The sequence below is a fragment of the Brienomyrus brachyistius genome, chromosome 5, assembly GCF_023856365.1.
Source record: "Brienomyrus brachyistius isolate T26 chromosome 5, BBRACH_0.4, whole genome shotgun sequence".
NCBI lineage: Eukaryota > Metazoa > Chordata > Actinopteri > Osteoglossiformes > Mormyridae > Brienomyrus > Brienomyrus brachyistius.
The window spans coordinates 22,600,616-22,608,408 of NC_064537.1; positions in this window are offsets into that span (position 1 = coordinate 22,600,616).

The window sequence follows — 7,793 nt, forward strand, 5'->3', positions numbered from 1 at the left end:
ACCATTCAGCTGCGCACAATTTAATGATCATTCGCCATTTATAGATTGCACATCTGGGATGCATCATACGCACATTTCGTGTACATTCATTTTTTTCTGAATTCAGAAATGATATTAGATCAGATGAAGCCCCAGGCTGGCTAACACAGTATTCAGGGCTGATAGGACTGGATTAACACTGTGCGCATGAGAAGCCATGATTTTGACAAGTAGTCTCCAGATCTACATCTCTTAGCTACTGGACCAAAATAAACCAAACATTGTAGCAAAATTTAAATAAAAAATTTTATGAAAATTATTTGAAGGTCCCCTCCATAACGCTGACTGAGATAAGTGGGAGAAAACTGGATGGATGGATGGGTTGATTGATGGATAAAATTGTTTAAATCATGTTAATATAAGCCTCGTGCCCATTGCTTCCGGGATGGGCTTCAGACCCCCGCGAGCCAGTAGGATAAGCGGTTTGGAAAATGGATGGATGAATGTTATTCTAAATGTGAAAAAGCATTTTACAGAGTATGTAAAAATGCAGCAATGGCCATATTACATATGACAAAATAATAAGAATCACTAGAAGCCTAATAATTCATTGTATTCCCGACAGCCATCCAGGAAGAGGCCTACATATGGTTTTAGCACCAGTCCACCACTAATGCCCCAGACACTTTGGTATGCAAGCCAATGACTCAAAAACCATTTGATAGATCTTTTTACAACTTTGCTAACTGATTCAATTTTGAAACAGATCGCCTCAAAATTGAAGGAACGTCCCACAGTGATAGCAAAACAGGCATTCATATTGTTAAAGCTCTGAAAGTTTTTCAAGCATCTTTTTAAAACTTTGTAGCAGCATTACAGTATATGGGTAAGACATTATAAGACATTTGACCTTGTGAATGTGATAAGTCAAAACATCCATCCATCCATCTATCCATTTTTCCAACTGCTTATCCTTCTGGGTCACGGGGGTCCGGAGCCTATCCCGGAAGCTATGGGCACAAGGCGGGGAACAACCTAGGACAGGGGGCCAGACCATCGCAAAAGTCAAAACATATTTGATGGATCTTATTACTGCTTCACAAACACATTACAGTATATGGTAGCTCTTTACAATAAGGCTCCAATTGTAAATGGTAGTAACTCATTAATAAAAAGAAAACTGTGTTATAACTTCTTTAAAATTGTCTATTAATAATTTACAAAGTGTTACAACCTAAAGGGGCAGCATGGTGGTGCAGTGGTTAGCACTGTTGCCTCACACTTCTGGGACCCAAGTTTGATTCTCTGCCTGGGTCACATGTAGTTTGCATGTTCTCCCCATGTCGTCGTGGGGTTTCCTCCAGGTACTCCGGTTTCCCCCCACAGTCCAAAAACATGCTGAGGCTAATTGGAGTTACTAAATTGCCCGTAGGTGTGCATGTGTGAGTGAATGGTGTGTGAGTGTGCCCTGCGATGGGCTGGCCCCCCATCCAGGGTGGTTCCCTGCCTCGTGCCCATTGCTTTCGGGATAGGCTCCGGACCCCCCGCGAACCAGTAGAATAAGTGGTTTGGAAAACGGATGGATGGATGGATGTTACAACCTAATTAATAACCAGATTATGAAACATTCATAAACTCTTCATGTGGGTTGTAAAGTGGCACCCATTATATATATGAAGATCTATACCTGTTTTCATTTAAATATGCGCTGTGTTGCACAAAAGAAAACCACCGCAGTTGTAGAAGACCTTTGGCCTTGTGAACACAGTAACTCTAAAAGTTTTGCAGTAATCTTTTTCAAACTTTGCAGGCACATTGTAGGGATGACAAATTGAAAATGGTCAGGTCATATTTTAAGACAGATTGCACAAAAACTGAACGAGCACCACACAGTGATAGCAAAAAGAAAGGGTAGTTTCAGTACTTTTATCTCATTAGCATAATAACTCAAAAAATATTTGACAGATCTGGTTCAACCTTTGCAGACATGTTGTAAGGGAGAAGATCTGGACATGATCAAACTGTGAGACAAATTGCACTAAAAACTGAAGCAACATCGCTTAGTGATGGCAAAGTATAGACCAGCCCATACATTTGATCAGGAACTGTGGCAGCAAAATACAGTTCAATCCATAATGGGCCAATACATGGACTCCAACTCAAGTGACACCTAGAAAGATTCCCTGGGTGGCAGAATTCACTGAGTGTATAGGGCAGGGCAATATAAAATGATATATAAACTTATCATCATATAAAATGTAAGCAATAAGAAAATGAGAAACTTCGATAAGACTGTTGATGAGGAACATTGCTTGAGCACACATCAAGCTATCATATCAGAGAAACTGACACAGTTCCAACCAATTATACGGTACCCTTTTAAGATCAATCAACCAAGACACAACTAAAAGTTAAGTGCGCCACTGTGCTGTTCTGGTAACATAATGGGCTAGATGCGCAATCCCTCAGAGGAAGTTTCAAGTGTCGATGAAGACAACTGCAGCTCTGCAGCTACGCAGCTACATAAATGATATTATGTATAAACAAGGAAAAAAAACATGGTGGTAGTGTTGTATTTTTTTGCCGTTTAAAGTCGGATACACAAGACTGGTGCTGTATATTCTCTGTCGAAAACTTGTGCCAACTAAAACTGGACTCTATACATCCTGGTGCAATATGCTAAACATACATGGTGAATGTAAAACAAGCAATAATAAATTGATATGAATGCCACCCCCCAGCGCCGTCAGCAATTAGGATTTCCACTTTCAACCTGAAGAAATACAGGACAAATTACGTCCCATATTAATAAAAAATGAGACGCAGAATTTTTTTTTTCACTTTCGGGATGGGTGACAACGCTACCAGAAACGTCAAACCTGATTCCATGAACAAGCAGCGAGGCAGTCAGAGAAAAAACCTACAGCACGCAACCTTACTGTGTGCGTATTACTAGTGTTACACCCTACGTGTTATTTTTGTGTGTGTGTATGTGTGTATGATTTATATATCCAATAAAAGCAACGAATCTCCAGAAATGTAACCTTTCAAGATTGCAAAAAACGCATTTTCTTTATAACTGTTTTACGAGATAAACCAAAAAACTCACTGATACACCCTTGACACCACAAATAGAATTAATCTACTTTTACACAGAGGTTAGTGAAGGGTTTAAGGTTTTCAATGGATTTAAGTGGATTGCTGTCAGCAAACTTGACCTTACGTGATTTTATCATGTGTTCCAAAGGCACAAAGTTGGTTCCTCACCCTGTTCACTACAGTATATTCTAAGAGCTCTGTAGGTTATCGACGGCTAGTCTAAATGTTTGGATATAATCAGAGCTTTGTCTTACTATTTTATCTAGCCATCAATGTTAAATTATTAAAATTTGCGATATAACGTAATTCAAACAAACGGCTGTCATGAATGTAAATGTTAACTAGTACAAGCAAACTGCAGCACAAACTTTCTTCTGGTTTCAAGTGACAGCTCTGAGTTGGGCTGCAGTTAATCCTTTCTGAATCGTGATCTGGATTCATACCCCTATGCGGTCTTACCTCCTCAATCCCTATGCGATCTCATTCTTACAAGACAATGATTCTGCCATGTTTGCATTAGTGTGGAGATCCGTTGGATCAAACCAAGTGCTCCTTTTTTCTCCATAAAAGCTGCATCAATAAATGACAAAACTGCGTTACACCACATGACAGGAAGTGGGTTCATAAAAAGGTTTATGATAAGTGAAATAAAGAAAAACACAATTCATATTTTACACGGAATATTGCAGCCATAGTTGATGCTCTGTCAGTGTGGTGAGAGATACACAATTTTTGATTGCATTGAGTTGAGATTCTCCTTAAATGGATGACTTTATAAATCAACTTTTCATTGGTCAATTAGATATTAAATGTTATCAGTAGACAGCAGGGGCGTCAGAAGCATTTTGAATGTGGGGGTGGGGTTAGGCTTAGGGTCCAAACGAATAAATATGATATGTGAGGGGGACACGTCCCCCTCAGATTTATTGATGGCGATGCCCATGGTAGACAGAGAAGAATGGGTGTATTCCATTTATAGCAAAAAGTAACAATCTGTCAACAAACTATCTGAAAGTGGATCACATGGTTTTCATCAGACAACGGGGATATTAAAATTCTATTTCAGTTTGCAGTCCATTCAATTTGTCCCCTCTTTCTGAATCTATTTAAGGACATTTTAAAGGGACCGGTAAGCAAAAATGAAGCCTTGAAGTAGACAAATAATGACGGGAACTATTGTGATGATTATCAACATCGACTAACAAAAAAAATGTCATGATATAATTTGATACCACATTTTATGCCCCAGGGCGACATAGTGGTGCAGTGGTTAGCACTATTGCCTCACACCTCTGGGACCCAGGTTCAAGTCTCCACCTGGGTTACATGTGTGCGGAGTTTGCATGTTCTCCCCATGTCGTCGTGGGGTTTCCTCCAGGTACTCTAGTTTCCCCCCACAGTCCAAAGACATGCTGAGGCTAATTGGACTTGCTAAATTGCCCGTAGGTGTGAATGGTGTGTGAGTGTGCCCTGCGATGGGCTGGCCCCGCATCCTGGGTTGTTCCCTGCCTTGTGCCCATTGCTTCCGGGATAGGCTCCGGACCCCCTGCGACCCAGTAGGATAAGCGGTTTGGAAAATGGATGGATGGATTTTATGCCCCTGGGAGGTCAATACGATGGTCAATAGCTGGAAGGGTTGTGAAGTCATGGTGTATATTTGTAAAAAATATTCAGATTTTTTTGGTTTGCCTGAAAGACAGAATTGTATGAGGAACAAATTATCACCAAGTCACTTAGATTATTAATATAATTCCATAGTCACACTGATACTGTGAGGAGCCAACAAGGAAGCTGTCATCCTGGAAATGACTTTGAGGCTAAGCGGTATACTGTAGGTAAAGAATTAGAAGATACTGCTATAGAATGCAGGAAGAAAAGTATTTTAGGAGACAAGCAAAACCAAAGGTTTACATTAGAATATCTCCAGAGCGCCGTCATTACTAAGATTCAAGACCCTGAAAACTCAAATGCTTTCAAAGAAATGTGAAACATAGTGACACACATTACACAAACACATTTCAAATCCCCACATACACAGACCAATATTATTACATAATTCTCTTTTTAGTGAGAACAAAATGATACCTCAGTACCTCATGTTTTTTCATCAGGAAGCGTCTAGCTTTCGGGGCCACCTTTGGGGGTGGGCTGCATATCCGATTTCTTTTTCCTACTCCTGTCTGCCAAAACGTGTTTCATATTTTTAAATTAAGTCCTGAAACAGTGATGTTGTTTAAAAGAGCAAATATTATATTTTGTATTTGATTTTCATCAGTTATTCACTTATATGCTGAACATGGTCGAAATTGAATTGAATCAAAGCCACATTTGATGTACTTTGAAATGCTTTGGTTTTAAGGTAACTGTTTTCTTTCAGGGTAAAATCCTGGATTCAGTGAACAGTGCAGCTTCAGGAAAACATGCAGGTGCTAAAATTGGGCCAACTTGATGTGCCAGCGACCCTAGTGCACAGTTGAATAATATGTTACACACTTTACCCAGACCTGCCTGATGAGTGATTTTTAAAGCATACTTCTCGACAAAAGCATATATAGACATTTTCTGCATTTAAAATGAATAATTCTTAGTGAACAGTAGAATGAATATATATATATATATATATATATATATATATATATATATATATATATATATATATATATATATATATATATATATATATATATATATATATATATATATATATGTGTGTGTGTGTGTGTGTGTGTGTGTGTGTGCGTGTGCAGTTTTTGATATTACAGTGTTAAGCACTCTGGGAAACACACACACACATCCTTTCTTCCGGGGACAGACTACGGATTGAGCTATGATTGAATACGTGGTTAATGGATAAATGTGAACGGAATCGTAATATTAAGGTGTAATGTTCTTTACGACCACGTGATGTCAGCATAGTCTCAAATGAACCGCTAGAGAGAGAGAAAGGCAAGGAATGAATTTCGGAAACGGTAATGATCATATATATGAAATTAAAATGAATACGAAAGTTCAAACAAGGTGACCAAAGGAATGAAGTAGACAAATAATCCAATCACATTGATCAAGGTTTTATGTAAAGAGTAAGTCTAATCCACTTTGCCGTTACAACTATTCGGTTTGCCCATCTCTTCCCCTCCACCATCTTCGGCTCCCCGTCCTGGTCTGGGATTGGCTCCTTCGCCTCCAGCCTGGTAGCCCAGCCAGATCTGTCAGCTTCAAAGTCGATGGAACCGATGACCAACATTTTTTATGTTAGTCGATGTTGATAATTATCACAATATAGTTCAAGATAGCTTTGCCAAATTACTGTTCTCATACTCATTTAACTTGAATCAAATAAACACTCGTGTCAACTATCCATTCAGGTCTCCTTGGTTCAAATGTACTTCATTTTGCTTGTACATGTAAGATGTTCCTTATTGTGGGACTTTTTTCCGGTTATACCAAACAAATTGTGATATTGGGATATCCAATAAATAAATCCACCGGATTTCCACTTGCTTATACCTTACAAATGCAGCATTATACAATTTAGCACCTTTTAGTGGCCATAACCTTAAAAAACTGAACTGCTGAGCATCACTGGTTGTCATAATAAAGGAAAAACACCAATGAAACCAGTAATCCACTCCCAAATTTGCGACGGCACCCAAACGCATAGTTTACATTGAAGTTTAACGTGCCTGACCTGTGGGGCGGAGACTCAATTCACCGTTGACCACTCCCTCCCTTTACTTTTTTGTTTCTGAAAACTTACCTCCATTCTGTCTGTCATTGGCTTTTTGTCACGTAAATTTACAAATACATCATAGTCATTTACGGCTACTGCTATATCCGAGGTGCAGTTTTTTATATTACAGTGTTAAGCACTCTGGGAAAGCATGTTGAGGAGGGCACTATATACATACATGCACGTCATTTAATTTTAGCTGAACTGAATTATCCTACAAATACTCTGTAAATGCAGACATATGCTTGTGGTTTTGAAACTGCAAAAAAACAAACCTCGCACCTTCCATATAAGGAGGGTAACAAGCCATGTCTCAAACACCCGCTGGCAAGAACGATGCAAAAATGATCGAAGCCTATAGTTTCCGAAAGCCGCGTTCAGAAATTGAGCAGTGGCTGATTAATACCTATGGCTGGGATATGCTATAAGATAAAAATATTTTTGGACTCATTTTTAACATACACTGATTCACACAATAATGCCTATAAAATAATAAGCCTGCTGAATTGGACGAAATATACAAAATAATAACACATAAATAACATGTGCATAACCTGCATAATATGTATGTTTGACACTTTATGTGTCAAATTTATGAAGAGACACCTGTTGAGTGACCTTATGCTGCAAAACATGGGTGAGATTCAAAACAATATTTTATGGAAGGATATTAGGTGTGCAATATGGGGGGAGCAGGGGAACACTGGGTGAAATGCTGGGCCAGTGCGGGGCACACGCCTCCCGCAGTCACGCTAAGATTACTCTGCATTGTACGATTCCAACAGCATTCGGCATTATTAAAGCATGTTATCATTTCCAATTACTTAACTTCGGATGTAGAGCAGCAAGAATGCTCCCATCTGGTGTTTTGTGGCAGACATCCCATTCCAGCTCATTGAAGTCGGTTTGCACTGCTTCCGGCTTTCGGCGATGGTGACTTTCTACTCCAATCTACCGTCTCTGATCTAGTGGGCTGCTTTCAAGA